The sequence below is a fragment of the Ranitomeya variabilis genome, chromosome 6 (assembly GCF_051348905.1).
Source record: "Ranitomeya variabilis isolate aRanVar5 chromosome 6, aRanVar5.hap1, whole genome shotgun sequence".
NCBI classification, from domain to species: domain Eukaryota; kingdom Metazoa; phylum Chordata; class Amphibia; order Anura; family Dendrobatidae; genus Ranitomeya; species Ranitomeya variabilis.
The window spans coordinates 547,882,695-547,901,301 of NC_135237.1; the positions used below are offsets into that span (position 1 = coordinate 547,882,695).

Consider the following 18,607-nt stretch of genomic DNA (forward strand, 5'->3'; position numbering starts at 1 on the left):
CAGGATAATGACTCTGACACTGGGGGTACAGCATAATGACACTGACACTTGGGGTACAGGATAATGACACTGACACTTGGGGTACAGGATAGTGACACTGACACTGGGGGTACAGGATAATGACACTGACACTTGGGGTACAGGATAATGACACTGACACTGGGGTACAGGATAATGATACTGACACTGGGGGTACAGCATAATGACACTGACACTTGGGGTACAGGATAATGACACTGACACTGGGGGTACAGGATAATGACACTGACACTCGGGGTACAGGATAATGACACTGACACTGGGGGTACAGGATAATGACACTGACACTGGGGGTACAGGATAATGACACTGACACTGGGGGTACAGGATACTGACACTGACACTGGGGGTACAGGATAATGACACTGACACTTGGGGTACAGGATAATGACTCTGACACTGGGGGTACAGGATAATGACTCTGACACTGGGGGTACAGGATAATGACACTGACACTGGGGGTACAGGATAATGACTCTGACACTGGGGGTACAGGATAATGACACTGACACTGGGGGTACAGGATAATGACACTGACACTGGGGGTACAGCATAATGACACTGACACTTGGGGTACAGGATAATGACACTGACACTGGGGGTACAGAATAATGACACTGACACTGGGGTACAGGATAATGACACTGACACTGGGGTACAGGATAATTATACTGACACTGGGGGTACAGGATAATGACACTGACACTGGGGGTACAGGATAATGACACTGACACTGGGGGTACAGGATAATGACACTGACACTTGGGGTACAGGATAATGACACTGACACTGGGGGTACAGGATAATGACACTGACACTGGGGTACAGGATAATGACACTGACACTAGGGGTACAGGATAATGACACTGACACTGGGGGTACAGGATAATGACACTGACACTGGGGGTACAGGATAATGACACTGACACTGGGGTACAGGATAATGATACTGACACTGGGGGTACAGGATAATGACACTGACACTGGGGGTACAGGATAATGACACTGACACTTGGGGTACAGGATAATGATACTGACACTGGGGTACAGGATAATGATACTGACACTGGGGGTACAGGATAATGACGCTGACACTTGGAGTACAGGATAATGACACTGACACTGGGGGTACAGGATAATGACACTGACACTCAGGGTACAGGATAATGATACTGACACTCGGGGTACAGGATAATGACACTGACACTGGGGGTACAGGATAATGACACTGACACTGGGGGTACAGCATAATGACACTGACACTGGGGGTACAGGATAATGACGCTGACACTGGGGGTACAGGATAATGACACTGACACTGGGGGTACAGGATAATGACACTGACACTCAGGGTACAGGATAATGACACTGACACTTGGGGTACAGGATAATGACACTGACACTGGGGGTACAGGATAATGACACTGACACTGGGGGTACAGGATAATGACACTGACACTGGGGGTACAGGATAATGACACTGACACTGGGGGTACAGGATAATGACGCTGACACTGGGGGTACAGGATAATGACGCTGACACTGGGGGTACAGGATAATGACACTGACACTGGGGGTACAGGATAATGACGCTGACACTTGGAGTACAGGATAATGACACTGACACTGGGGGTACAGGATAATGACACTGACACTCAGGGTACAGGATAATGACACTGACACTTGGGGTACAGGATAATGACACTGACACTTGGAGTACAGGATAATGACACTGACACTGGGGGTACAGGATAATGACACTGACACTCGGGGTACAGGATAATGACACTGACACTGGGGGTACAGGATAATGACACTGACACTCAGGGTACAGGATAATGACACTGACACTGGGGGTACAGGATAATGACACTGACACTGGGGGTACAGGATAATGACACTGACACTGGGGGTACAGGATAATGACACTGACACTGGGGGTACAGGATAATGACGCTGACACTGGGGGTACAGGATAATGACGCTGACACTGGGGGTACAGGATAATGACACTGACACTGGGGGTACAGGATAATGACGCTGACACTTGGAGTACAGGATAATGACACTGACACTGGGGGTACAGGATAATGACACTGACACTCAGGGTACAGGATAATGACACTGACACTTGGGGTACAGGATAATGACACTGACACTTGGAGTACAGGATAATGACACTGACACTGGGGGTACAGGATAATGACACTGACACTCGGGGTACAGGATAATGACACTGACACTGGGGGTACAGGATAATGACACTGACACTCAGGGTACAGGATAATGACACTGACACTGGGGGTACAGGATAATGATACTGACACTGGGGGTACAGGATAATGACACTGACACTGGGGGTACAGGATAATGACACTGACACTGGGGGTACAGGATAATGATACTGACACTGGGGTACAGGATAATGACACTGACACTGGGGGTACCGGATAATGACACTGACACTGGGGTACAGGATAATGATACTGACACTCGGGGTACAGGATAATGACACTGACACTGGGGGTACCGGATAATGACACTGACACTGGGGTACAGGATAATGACGCTGACACTGGGGTACAGGATAATGATACTGACACTGGGGTACAGGATAATGATACTGACACTGGGGTACAGGATAATGACACTGACACTGGGGGTACAGGATAATGACACTGACACTGGGGGTACAGGATAATGACACTGACACTTAGGGTACAGGATAATGACACTGACACTGGGGGTACAGGATAATGACACTGACACTGGGGTACAGGATAATGACACTGACACTCGGGGTACAGGATAATGACACTGACACTCGGGGTACAGGATAATGACACTGACACTCGGGGTACAGGATAATGACACTGACACTGGGGGTACAGGATAATGACACTGACACTGGGGGTACAGGATAATGACACTGACACTGGGGGTACAGGATAATGACACTGACACTGGGGGTACAGGATAATGACGCTGACACTGGGGGTACAGGATAATGACACTGACACTGGGGGTACAGGATAATGACACTGACACTGGGGGTACAGGATAATGATACTGACACTGGGGTACAGGATAATGACACTGACACTGGGGGTACCGGATAATGACACTGACACTGGGGTACAGGATAATGACGCTGACACTGGGGTACAGGATAATGATACTGACACTGGGGGTACAGGATAATGACGCTGACACTGGGGGTACAGGATAATGACACTGACACTGGGGGTACAGGATAATGACACTGACACTGGGGGTACAGGATAATGATACTGACACTGGGGTACAGGATAATGACACTGACACTGGGGGTACCGGATAATGACACTGACACTGGGGTACAGGATAATGACGCTGACACTGGGGTACAGGATAATGATACTGACACTGGGGTACAGGATAATGACACTGACACTGGGGGTACAGGATAATGACACTGACACTGGGGGTACAGGATAATGACACTGACACTCAGGGTACAGGATAATGACACTGACACTGGGGGTACAGGATAATGACACTGACACTGGGGGTACAGGATAATGACACTGACACTGGGGGTACAGGATAATGACACTGACACTGGGGGTACAGGATAATGACACTGACACTCGGGGTACAGGATAATGACACTGACACTGGGGTACAGGATAATGACACTGACACTGGGGGTACAGGATAATGACACTGACACTGGGGGTACAGTATAATGACACTGACACTGGGGGTACAGGATAATGATACTGACACTGGGGGTACAGAATAATGACACTGACACTGGGGGTACAGGATAATGACACTGACACTGGGGGTACAGGATAATGACACTGACACTGGGGGTACAGGATAATGATACTGACACTGGGGGTACAGAATAATGACACTGACACTGGGGGTACAGGATAATGACACTGACACTGGGGGTACAGGATAATGACACTGACACTTGGGGTACAGGATAATGACACTGACACTTGGGGTACAGGATAATGACACTGACACTGGGGGTACAGGATAATGATACTGACACTGGGGGTACAGGACAATGACACTGACACTGGGGTACAGGATAATGACACTGACACTGGGGGTACAGGATAATGACACTGACACTTGGGGTACAGGATAATGACACTGACACTGGGGGTACAGGATAATGATACTGACACTTGGGGTACAGGATAATGACACTGACACTCGGGGTACAGGATAATGACACTGACACTGGGGGTACAGGATAATGACACTGACACTGGGGGTACAGGATAATGACACTGACACTGGGGGTACAGGATAGTGACACTGACACTCGGGGTACAGCATAATGACACTGACACTCGGGGTACAGGATAGTGACACTGACACTGGGGGTACAGCATAATGACACTGACACTCGGGGTACAGGATAGTGACACTGACACTGGGGGTACAGGATAATGACACTCGGGGTACAGGATAATGACACTGACACTGGGGGTACAGGATAATAACACTGACACTCGGGGTACAGGATAATGACACTGACACTCGGGGTACAGGATAATGACACTGACACTGGGGGTACAGTATAATGACACTGACACTGGGGGTACAGGATAATGACACTGACACTCGGGGTACAGGATAATGACACTGACACTTGGGGTACAGGATAATGACACTGACACTTGGGGTACAGGATTATGACACTGACACTCGGGGTACAGGATAATGACACTGACACTTGGGGTACAGGATAATGACACTGACACTCGGGGTACAGGATAATGACACTGACACTCGGGGTACAGGATAATGACACTGACACTCGGGGTACAGGATAATGACACTGACACTGGGGGTACAGGATAATGACACTGACACTCGGGGTACAGGATAATGACACTGACACTCGGGGTACAGGATAATGACACTGACACTCGGGGTACAGGATAATGACACTGACACTGGGGTACAGGATAATGACACTGACACTGGGGGTACAGGATAATGACACTGACACTGGGGGTACAGGATGACACTGACACTCGGGGTACAGGATAATGACACTGACACTGGGGGTACAGGATAATGACACTGACACTCGGGGTACAGGATAATGACACTGACACTGGGGGTACAGGATAATGACACTGACAACCGGGGTACAGGATAATGACACTGACACTGGGGGTACAGGATAATGACACTGACACTCGGGGTACAGGATAATGACACTGACACTGGGGGTACAGGATAATGACGCTGACAGTCGGGGTACAGGATAATGACACTGACACTCGGGGTACAGGATAATGACACTGACACTTGGGGTGCAGGATAATGACACTGACACTAGGGGTACAGGATGATGACGCTGACACTGGGGGTACAGGATAATGACACTGACACTGGGGGTACAGGATAATGACACTGACACTCGGGGTACAGGATAATGACACTGACACTCGGGGTACAGGATAATGACACTGACACTGGGGGTACAGGATAATGACGCTGACACTCGGGGTACAGGATAATGACACTGACACTCGGGGTACAGGACAATGACACTGACACTCGGGGTACAGGATAATGACACTGACACTGGGGGTACAGGATGATGACGCTGACATTTGGGGTACAGGATAATGACACTGACACTCAGGGTACAGGATAATGACACTGACATTTGGGGTACAGGATAATGACACTGACACTCGGGGTACAGGATAATGACACTGACACTCAGGGTACAGGATAATGACACTGACATTTGGGGTACAGGATAATGACACTGACACTCGGGGTACAGGATAATGACACTGACACTCAGGGTACAGGATAATGACACTGACATTTGGGGTACAGGATAATGACACTGACACTCGGGGTACAGGATAATGACACTGACACTCGGGGTACAGGATACTGACACTCAGGGTACAGGATAATGACACTGACATTTGGGGTACAGGATAATGACACTGACACTGGGGGTACAGGATAATGACACTGACACTGGGGGTACAGGATAATGACACTGACACTCGGGGTACAGGATAATGACACTGACACTGGGGGTACAGGACTAAAAGGTCAGAGTCAGACGGCCGTATAACCCTGATGAGGATCGCAATGCTCGGACTGGCCGTCGGCTCTCTATTTGGAGTACAAGCTCTCTCTGCTGGCACGCTGAGGTCATGACAGCTGACGGTCAGTCCGAGCATTGCCTTGCGATCTACGTCCAAATTATACGTCCGTCTGACTCTTCCCTAACACTGACACTTGTGGAACAAGATAATGACACATATAATCTTTGCCTAATTTTTTTTAGGCATGAATTGATTAAAAATAAACAAAATTGTACTGACTTTCCTGCGCCCCCACAGATCCAGCACAGCCCACTCCGCTGGTCTGCAGAGGAGACAAGTACATCTTCAGGGAAACATCTAATGATGACCCCTCCTAGGCGCCTGACCACTGCAGCCAATCACAGGCTGACAATCAGCAGCCACCTCTTCCGGAGCAGTCTACGAAGGATCCGCAGGGGGCGTACCTCCGTTTCTTATTTTTAATAAATCAATGCCTAAAATAAAAAGTCTTCATCTCTTTTGCTGCTTATGCAGAGTGCAGCAGTGAAAATGAGTTTATCACAGGCTCCTGTGCTCCGTGTAGAGAGCAAACGAGAAGACAAAGCTCATTTCATTAGACTGAGCTTTGTCATTTTTCTTGCTGTCTATGCAGAGTGTAGCAGCCGATGACAAACTCATCTAGCCTGCTGCGCTCTGCATAAGCAGCTCAGGATGGGCACTCACTGCACCACCCCAAGAAGACACATACAGGCCCTGATCCCTGACCCTTTCTCGTATAGCGACTGTATTTTTCATACTATCTCATGCATGAGAAATTTTTTTCTCCAATCTTTCAGCTTGATAAAATGAATAAAATATACCGCCCCATAACACAACATACAATGCCGCCCAACAGAGAATTCATTCTCTTGCAGCACATTAATAATGCAGCATAACTAAAGAGACTTACCAATAAAGTATCGCCCAAAGCTCTGGATTTACACGTTCTGCCACTTTTTCTGCGTTCACTGCTTCATTTCGCAATGTTTCCTACTGATTCCCATTTGTATGAAATAATTACAGCACATGGAAATCACTTACGCCGGTCATATGATTATCAGCTGTGTCCTATATACTAATGGTAGGCTTCTAATGTAGAAGCTCGAAAAGTGGCTAAATGCTAAATTAGTAGGATCCCCCTGGATTCTCCCATCATGAGCCCAATTTTTTTTCAGCATGCTATCATGTCATCTGTACTTACAAATATACAGATCAAAGGGTAATAGAAATACGGGAGACCCGAAAATGGGACCTGTCACTAGATGAAAATTGGCCAGTTTTTGCTCTAAATTTATTCCCGCTGAAGTGCCGAAAATTCTGGGAGTTTTTTGGTTAAAAATCCACTGTACGGTGCCAGAATACAATTACCCTAAGCCAGCCACAATGTCCAATTTCCCAACCACAATTCCCCTACACCAGCCATGATGCCCCTTAGTTTTAAGACATAGGGAAGATATGGGGCGATTGCTAGACCCAGAGGATGGGTCAAGAGAGGGATTTTTGAAGATGGGTATGATAGAAGTATGTTTGAAGCATGAGGCGAAAACACCATTTGTTAGTGATAGGTTGAACAGATGGGTTAGGGTTAGGATGAAGGCTGTGGTGAGGTTTGGGATAAGGTGGAACAGGATCAAATCGAGTGCACAGGTGGTGATATGTGGTGTTGAGAGTAGAGAGAAAAGTTGATATTCCATATTATTGGAGAAGCTGGTTTTGGAGGAGGAAGGCTGAGTAATCATGAGGAGGAGCTATAGGGCCTGTAGATCAATCTTCTACTTGAAGGACAATGCCCCATATCCCAACCACAATTCTCCTACACCAGCCACAATGTCCCATAGCCCAACCCCAGTTCTTCTACATCTGTCACAATGCCTCATATCCCAACCACAATTCTCCTACACCAGCCACAATGTCCCATATCCCAACCACAATTGTCCTACAACCACAATTCCTCATATACCAACCACAATTTCCCTATACTAGTAACATTGCCCCATAACTCATCCACAATTCCTCTACATCTGTTACAAAGCCACATATCCCAACCACAATTCAGCTATACCAGCCAAAATGCCCCAAATCCCAACCACAATTCTCCTACATCGGTCATATTGTCCCATATCTCAACCACAATTTCTCTATACCAGCTACAATGTCCCATATCCCCACTACAATTCCCCTACATGAGTCATATTACCCCATATCCCAACCACAATTCCCCTATACCAGCCAAAATGCCCCAAATCCCAACCAAAATTGCTCTACACCAGCCACAATGCTACATATTCCAACCTCAATTCCTCTACACCAGCCACAATGCTGAATATCCTAACCACAATTCTTCTAAGCCAGCCACATTCCCAACCACAATTCCCCTAAACCAGTAACATTGCCGCATATCCCAATCACATTTCTTGGACACTAGCCACAATGCCACATATCTCAACCACAATGTCATGTATCCCAAACACAATTCCTCGACGTCAGTCACAATGCTAAAAAAAAGAGAACTAGCTTCAACCTGGTGGCCATGACTGATTCTCAGGAAACAAATATACAAAAAGAAGAACAATTTGATTCTCCTTGCCCTGGTCCAGGGTCCAATCCGGTCCTCCTTGGCATCTAGTCTTTACTTCTGTGCCTAGAATTCTGGGCGCACTTATGACATCACGAAGTCTTGGCTCCTAACAAGTGCCAATGGTGTCGAGGAGGTCAGGACGAATATACCAGGCATAGAAGTGAAGACAGTCAGCCACGGAAGACCAGCCTGGACTGGAAAATCAAATTACTTAAGTCTACTGGTCAAAAGACCCACGTTATGTACCCCTGATGCTCAGGTCTCACAACACCACTGATGGTCCCATCTTTAGAGTCTTCAAAATGGCTACGATCTTTCTTATTGTTACACTGTTGTCCCGTATTACAAATCAGAAGTGTTCTTGACCCTGGAAAGACCTGGACAGTTCATGTCATCGTTGCTAATGATACTTTAGCACCATAATGCCTAAAATTGTGTTGCAATCCCCCAAGTTACACGTAGATTGTGGTATGCAGGTCAGATTGCTCTTCAACCTCTCCCCTACATGTATCATTCACTAAGATCCCTCTATCCTGCCCAGACTATAATTTACAATGACAGGGCCACCTTTCTAACCATATGGACTTAGTCCAGTAAATCAGTGCAGTAAACAGCTCCAGTAAATTACAGCTATATAAAAGAGCATTCTGTTCTGACCCGGCTGCCATGTTTGTCTACACTTACAAATTACATGTTGATCACGTTACATTATCTTCTCTATTGTGTATACGACCCATGAGACTGAGCTGCAAAGAGCCTTCTTTCAGTCGACAACATCCATGTAATTGAAATACCAGGTGCACAGCCTACTCCTCGCACTGGGTGAAAGCCAAGGAACTTCGGTGGCATCGCAACAATCCCCAACACACCTGAAACACCCAGCGGGCCAATTACTCCATATGTTTCACTTTATAATAATAGAGTGATCTTATGAAAGTAACCCACGATTATCTGGATAGATACACGATTCAAGTCTCTGCTGATGGCCAGGTAAATCTAGGTTCATAAAGAATCCTCTATGGCAGAATTCCTCAAAAGCAAATCAGGAGCCACCTGTAGATCTGGGATACACTAAATGTAGCTCCTCAGCTGTCTTTTAGCTAACTGAAAAGACAAGTATAATGTCAATATTAAATGGGAAAGTGCAAATATTGTGTGTAAAATATTTGAAGGCTAGAAGTTAGCAGTTTTCCTCATGGATGATGCACCCCTGTGTACTAGGTGTACCTAGAATGTGATAGTTTTTCTGAGAGTTGACACTGGTTGCTAATATAACAAGTTAAAATGGCACCCTCCTTTCTAAATTACAGGTGGGAAAGTGCAAGTACTGTGTGTAATATATTTTAAGGCAGAGAGGGTACAACTTTGGCTCATGGAAGACGCACCCTTGAGTACTTTGGTTACTAGGGAGGTAATAGCATTACTGAAAGTTGGCACTTAAATGTTATGGACCTGGTGGTTAGGAGCACCTGGAATGACCTGATAGTCAAACTGCCAAAATAGAGCGAGCTCTGGGAAGTGGGAGCTCTGCTGACCACAACCCTGATCCTATTATCACACACACTAGAATTAGCCGTGGATCGTGCCTGACTCTGCCTAGACGACTCTTCACAGCCTGAGAGGTAACTACCCCTAAAGAGAAATATAGCCTCACCTTGCCTCAGAGAAATACCCCAAAGGGAAAGGGCAGCCCCCCACATATATTGACTGTGAGTTAAGAGGAAGGCACAAACATAGGAATGAGACAGGTTTCAGCACAGGAGGCCCGACTTACTAAATAGACAGAAGATAGATAAAGGGATCTTTGCGGTTAGCACAAAAAACTACAAAAAGCCACGCAGAGTGAGCAAAAAACCACCGCACCGACTCACGGTGCGGTAGGTGCCACTCTGCACCCAGAGCTTCCAGCTAGCGAGACAATATCATGATAGCTAGCTGGACAGAAACTTAGCAGGTACTCAGAAATATATTCAGTACACAAATGAACAACAAATGAGCTTAGCAGAGACTTAGCTTCTGTTGAAGTAGACAGGTCATCAGGAGATCCAAGTGAGATCTGAACCAGTACTGATACATTGACAGCTGGCATCAAGTAACAATCTGAGCAGAGTTAAATAGAGGAACCAGCCCAGTCCTAAACGATGCAGCTGAGGAAGCCACCTCAAGACCAGCAGCTCCACTTTCAGCCACCAGAGGGAACCCACGGACAGAACTCACAAAAATACCATTCCTGACCACAGGAGGGAGTTCGAGAACAGAGTTCACAACACTTAAAGGTGGAAAAGTGCAAGTACTGTATGTACTATATTCGAGGGCAGGGAGGTTTATCATTACTACATACATGATGCACCCCTGTGTACTGAGAGTACCAATCATGCAATAGTTTTACTGTGAGTTGACACAATGATAAAACCATGTTTTTTTAAGGTATAAAAGGCATCTGCCTTTCTCAATTAGAGGTAGAATGATGCAAGTACTATATGTTATATACAGTATTTAAAGACAGGGAAGTTATCATCTTGCCTCATGTATGATGCACCCCTGTGTACTAGGGGTGCGAGGAGTGTAATAGCATTACTGAAAATTGTCATTCATTTAAAAAAAAAATTGTTATGGCACATATAATGTCATCCTCCTTTCACAATTAGAGGTTGTAAAGTGCAAGTACTCTAAGTAATATATTTGAAACAGGGACGTTATCACTTTATCTCATGGGTGATGCATCTCAAGATAGAGGGTGGGCCATTTATATGGTTACACTTAAATAAAATGGGAATGGTTGGTGATATCAACTTCCTGTTTGTGGCACATTAGTATATGGGAGGGGGAACACTTTTCAAGATGGGTGGTGACCATGGCGGCCATTTTGGATCCAACTTTATTTTTTTCAATGGGAAGAGGGTCATGTGACACATCAAACTTATTGAGACATTCAAAGAAAAACAATGGTGTGCTTGGTTTTAACGTAACTTTATTCTTTCATGAGTTATTTACAAGTTTATGACCACTTATAAAATGTGTTCAAAGTGCTGCCCATTGCGTTGGATTGTCAATGCAACCCTCTTCTCCCACTCTTGACACACTGATAGCAACACCTCAGAAGAAATGCTAGCACAGGCTTCCAGTATCCATTGTTTTAGATGCTGCACATCTCCTATCTTCACAGCATAGACAACTACCTACAGATGACCCCAAAGATAAGTCTAAGGGGGTCAGATTGAGAGACCTTGATGACCAATCAGCTTTCCAGGAAACTGTTCATGTAGGAATGCTCAGACCTGACACCCAAGATGGTGCACCACCACATTATGGGTGTCAGGTCTGAGCATGCCTACATGAACAGTTTCCTGGAAAGTGGATTGGTCCTCGTGGGCCAGTTGAATGGCCACCAAGGTCTCCCGATTTTATAAGTGGTCATAAACTTGTAAATAACTCATGAAAGAATAAAGTTATGTTAAAACCAAGCACACCATTGTTTTTCTTGTGAAATTCTCAATAAGTTTGATGTGTCACATGACCCTCTTCCCATTGGAAAAAATAAAGTTGGATCCAAAATGGCCAACTTCAAAATGGCCGCCATGGTCACCACCCATCATGAAAAGTTTTCCCCCTCCCATATACTAATGTGCCACAAACAGGAAGTTGATATCACCAACCATTCCCATTTTATTTAGGTGTATCCATATAAATGGCCCAACCTGTATTAGTGGTACCAATGATAAAATTGCATTATTGGAAATTAACATTAGGATTAAATCATATTAAATCATATTACCTGATATAACAAGTATAATGTTATCCTCACTTTCTGAAGAGAGAATGGGAAAGTAAAAGATTGAAATATATTTGCAAAGAGCTGACCCTTGAAGGCCGGGAATTTTCATCTTGGATCACGGATGGTGCACCCCTGTGTACTAGGAGTAACAGGAATGTAATAGAATTACTGAACGTTTACGCTAGAATTTAACTTTATATCACTGGCACTCCTGAAAAAGTTGTATCTCTCGTTCATGTCTTGAAATAGACTTTGTTCAGTCTGATTCGTACAGTATCTGAAAGTGGCTTGTGGGCTACTGGAGTTTGAAGACCTTTGCAGAGACACAACCTGAAAGAAAGCACATCCCGACAACTTTTCCTTGGAAGCAAAATTTTCTCAACTGTGCAGGATCACATTATATGGAGTTATCCTCAGAAACAATATAGCTGATACGATGTATTATGACTAGTGTCCAGCCAGTGGTGGAGTGTAAAATTATAGATCGCCACAGGTCTTCAGAAGGGTTCCAAGGAGGGGTTTATAGATGATGATAATAATACACTCCTGCACCAATTCCCTCAAGGTCCCATTCTTACTTGGTCCCTGCTGGTCTTTTGCTTCTCGATCCTGCACTTGACTCAAAATCCCAATTTAGCCAAACGCTGACTAAAGCGTGTTACTGATGAGGTCAGTGATTCATTGAAAGGGCATTTCTAGTCATTACCGATGTTTCAAGGACATGACCAAGAAGCACAGAACAAAGACTTTGGAAGTATCTCTCTTCGACACTGATATCGAAACCGCTTTGAAACAACATGGAGAATTATAAAAATACAACTGATGATACGGATGGGCCAAGAAAGGCAAATCTCCATAAAACTACCTAAACCAGTTGGCACTGTCTAGAGAATGCCATTGATTTGACAGTATGAGATTTAGAACATATGGACCCCTATAAAGGTCACAAACCTATTTTACACTTATTAGCATAATTTGATTTCAATGTGTGGCGTCTACAAAGTATGGACTCTATAGAGCGCCTATAACACTTTGGCGGACTCTATAGAGCGCCTATAACCCTTTGGCACTGCCCAGGGATTACTATTGCTTTGAAAGTTTGGGTTTTATACTGTATGGACTCTATTTAGATCCCAACTCCATTCGACCAGAAAGATCAGCATGTGTCTTTGATCTAAATGTACAGTTAAGTCCAGAAATACTTGAATAGTTACACAAGTTTTTGGCATTTTAGCTGTTTACCTAAATCAAGTTACAGCTATATAATCAATATGGGCATAAAGTGCGAACATTCAGCTTTAATTTGGGGTTATTTACATTCTAATTGGAGTTAGGGTTTAGGAGTTACAGCTCCTTAATGCAGAGCTGCCTCTTAATACAGGGACCAAAGATAATTAGACAATTATCTCAAAAGCTCTTTAATGGGCTGCATTGGTTATTCCCTTGCCAATCCATCATCAATTAAGCATGTAAAAGGTCTGGAGCTGATTCCAGATGTACATTTGCATTTGGAAGCTGTTGCTGTGAACCCACAACATGTGGTCAAAAGAGCTCTCAATGGAGGAGAAACAGACCATCATTAGGCAAAAAAAAAAAAAAGAAATTGATCACAGAGATAGCAGAAATGTTACAAGTGGCCAAATCAACATTGGTACATTCTGAAAAACATTGGTTTGGTATATTCTGCTAAAAAAAGAGTGCACTGGTGAGGTTGGGAACTCAAAAAGGCATGGACATCCACAGAAGACCACAATGATGGATGATCACAGAAGTCATCTCATGGTGAAGAAAACCCCTTTCACAACATGCACGCAAGTGAAGAGCACTCTCTCAGAAGTTGGTGCTTCAGTATCTAAGTCCACCATAAAGAGAAGACTTCATGGGAGCAAATACAGAGGATTCACTACAAGGTGCAAACCATTATTAGTATTAAAAATAGAAAGGCCAGATTAGACTTTGCCAAAAACATCTAAAGAAGCCGCCCAGTTCCGTAAGAGCATTAACAGGACAGATGAAACCAGGACCAACCTGTACCAGAATGATGGGAAGAAGAAATTATGGAGAAGGCTTGGAGCAGCTCATGATCTGAAGCCCAGCACATCTTCAATAACATATGGTGGAGGCGGTGTGATGGCGCGGGCATGCATGGCTTCCTTTAGCACGAGTCACTAGTGTTTATTGATGATGTGACTGAAGACAGAAGCAGCCGTGTGAATTGTGTGTGTACAGGGCGAGACTGTCTGCTCAGATTCAACCAAATACAGCAAGAATGACTGGGCGGCGCTTCACAGGACAGATGGACAACGACCCGAAACATCCTACGAAAGCAAAGAGGTGGAATATTCCGTAATGGCCGAGTCATCACCAGATCTCAGCCCCATTGAGCCGCATTGCACATGCTGAAAGCAAAACATAAGGCAAAAAGAGACACAAACAAGCAACAACTGAAGTCGGCACCAGTAAAGAAGGCAAAGCATCACAAGGGAGGAAACCCAGCGATGGTGACGTCCATGGCCTCCAGACTTCAGGCCGTCATTGCCTGCAAAGGATTCTCTTCAAAGTATTAAAACTGAATATTTTATTTATGGTTAATTTGGTTAAGTTAATTTGTCCAATTATTCTTGAGCCCCTGAAATGAGGAGACTTTATGGAAAAATGGTTGCAATTTCTACACCTTTCGCAGGATATTTTTATTCAACCCCTTTATTGAAACCTGAAAGTCTGCACTTCAGCTGCATCTCAGTTGTTTAAATTAACCCCTTCATGACCCAGCCTATTTTGGCCTTAATGACCTTGCCGTTTTTTGCAATTCTGACCAGTGTCCCTTTATGAGGTAATAACTCAGGAACACTTCAACGGATCCTAGCGATTCTGAGATTGTTTTTTCGTGACATATTGGGCTTCATGTTAGTGGTAAATTTAGGTCGATAATTTTTGAGTTTATTTGTGAAAAAAACGGAAATTTGGCAAAAAATTTGAAAATTTCGCAATTTTCACATTTTGAATTTTTATTCTGTTAAACCAGAGAGTTATGTGACACAAAATAGTTAATAAATAACGTTTCCCACATGTCTACTTTACATCAGCACAATTTTGGAAACAATTTTTTTTTTTGCTAGGAAGTTATAAGGGTTAAAATTTGACCAGTGATTTCTCATTTTTACAACAAAATTTACAAAACCATTTTTTTTAGGGACCACCTCACATTTGAAGTCATTTTGAGGGTTCTATATGGCTGAAAATACCCAAAAGTGACACCATTCTAAAAACTGCACCCCTCAAGGTGCTCAAAACCACATTCAAGAAGTTTATTAACCCTTCAAGTGTTTCACAGCAGCAGAAGCAACATGGAAGTAAAAAATGAACATTTAACTTTTTAGTCACAAAAATGATCTTTTAGCAACAATTTTTTTATTTTCCCAAGGGTAAAAGGAGAAACTGGACCAGGGACGTTGTTGTCCAATTTGTCCTGAGTACGCTGATACCTCATATGTGGGGGTAAACCACTGTTTGGGCGCACGGCAGAACTCGGAAGGGAAGGAGCGCCATTTGACTTTTTGAATGAAAAATTGGCTCCAATCTTTAGCGGACACCATGTCGGGTTTGGAGAGCCCCCATGTGCCTAAACATTGGAGCTCCCCCACAAGTGACCACATTTTGGAAACTAGACCCCCCAAGGAACTTATCTAGAAGCATAGTGAGCACTTTAAACCCCCAGGTGCTTCACAAATTGATCCGTAAAAATGAAAAAGTACTTTTTTTTCACAAAAAAATTATTTTAGCCTCAATTTTTTCATTTTCACATGGGCAACAGGATAAAATGGATCCTAAATTTTGTTGGGCAATTTCTCCTGAGTACACCAATACCTCACATGTGGGGGTAAACCACTGTTTGGGCACATGGTAAGGCTCGGAAGGGAAGGAGCGCCATTTGACTTTTTGAATGGAAAATTATCTCCATCGTTAGCGGACACCATGTCGCGTTTGGAAAGCCCCTGTATGCCTAAACATTGGAGCTCCTCCACAAGTGACCCCATTTTGGAAACTAGACCCCCCAAGGAACTCATCCAGAGGCATAGTGAGCACTTTAAACCCCCAGGTGCTTCACAAATTGATCCGCAAAAATGAAAAAGTACTTTTTTTTCACACAAAATTTCTTTTAGCCTCAATTCTTTCATTTTCACATGGGCAACAGGATAAAATGGATCCTAAAATTTGTTGGGCAATTTCTCCTGAGTATGCCGATACCTCATATGTGGGGGTAAACCACTGTTTGGGTGCACGGCAAGGCTCGGAAGGGGAGGCGTGCCATTTGACTTTTTGAATGGAAAATTAGCTCCAATCGTTAGCGGACACCATGTCGCGTTTGGAGAGCCCCTGTGTGCCTAAACATTGGAGCTCCCCTACAAGTGACCCCATTTTGGAAACTAGACCCCCCAAGAAACTTATCTAGATGCATAGTGAGCACTTATAACCCCCAGGTGCTTCACAGAAGTTTATAACGCAGAGCCGTGAAAATAAAAAAATAATTTTTCTTTCCTCAAAAATGATTTTTAGCCCAGAATTTTTTATTTTCCCAAGGGTAATAGGAGAAATTGGACCCCAAATGTTGTTGTCCAGTTTGTTCTGAGTACGATGATACCCCATATGTGGGGGTAAACCACTGTTTGGGCGCACGGCAGGGCTCGGAAGGGAAGGCACGCCATTTGGCTTTTTGAATGGAAAATTAGCTCCAATCATTAGCGGACACCATGTCGCGTTTGGAGAGCCCCTGTGTGCCTAAACATTGGAGCTCCCGCACAAGTGACCCCATTTTGGAAACTAGACCTCCCAAGGAACTAATCTAGATGTGTGGTGAGCACTTTGAACCCCCAAGTGCTTCACAGAAGTTTATAACGCAGAGCCATGAAAATAAAAAATAATTTTTCTTTTCTCAAAAATGATTTTTAGCCCACAATTTTTTATTTTCCCAAGGGTAACAGGAGAAATTGGACCCCAAAAGTTGTTGTCCAGTTTCTCCTGAGTACGCTGATACCCCATATGTGGGGGTAAACCACGGTTTTGGCACATGTCGGGGTTCGGAAGGGAAGTAGTGACGTTTTGAAATGCAGACTTTGATGGAATGCTCTGCGGGCGTCAGGTTGCGTTTGCAGAGCCCCTGATGTGCCTAAACAGTAGGAACTCCCCACAATTGACTCCATTTTGGAAACTAGACCCCCAAGGGAACTTATCTAGATGTGTAGTGAGCACTTTGAACCCCCAAGTGCTTCACAGAAGTTTATAACGCAGAGCCGTGAAAATAATAAATGTGTTTCCTTTCCTCAAAAATATTTTTTTAGCCCAGAATTTTTTATTTTTGCAAGAGTAACAGGAGAAATTGGACCCCAAAAGTTGTTGTCCAGTTTCTCCTGAGTACGCTGATACCCCATATGTGGGGGTAAACCACTGTTTGGGCACATGCCGGGGCTCGGAAGGGAAGTAGTGACGTTTTGGAATGCAGACTTTGATGGAATGGTCTGCGGGCATCATGTTACGTTTGCAGAGCCCCTGATATGCCTAAACAGTAGAAACCCCCCACAAGTGACCCCATTTTGGAAACTAGACCCCCCAAGGAACTTATCTAGATGTGTGGTGAGCACGTTCAACCCCCAAGTGCTTCACAGAAGTTTACAACGCAGAGCCGTGAAAATAAAAAATCATTTTTCTTTCCTCAAAAAAGATGTTTTAGCAAGCAATTTTTTATTTTCACAAGGGTAACAGGAGAATTTGGACCCCAATATTTGTTGCCCAGTTTGTTGTGAGTACGCTGATACCCCATATGTGGGGGTAAACCACTGTTTGGGCACACGTCAGGGCTCAGAAGGGAAGTAGTGACATTTGAAATGCAGACTTTGATGGAATGGTCTGCGGGCGTCACATTGCATTTGCAGAGCCCCTGATGTGCCTAACCAGTAGAAACACCCCACAAGTGACCCCATTTTGGAAACTAGACCCCCGAAGGAACTTATCTAGATGTGTGGTGAGCACTTTCAACCCCCAAGTGCTTCACAGAAGTTTACAACGCAGAGCCGTGAAAATAAAAAA

The 18,607-nt window shown here is 44.5% G+C and overlaps 1 protein-coding gene across 2 annotated transcripts in view; it reads right to left on the reverse strand.

Moving 5' to 3' along the window:
* The window catches only part of ADCY8 (adenylate cyclase 8), a 364,716-nt gene that overhangs the window by 330,504 nt on the left and 15,605 nt on the right, over positions 1-18,607 (reverse strand). The gene's annotated exons all lie outside the window — the stretch shown is intronic.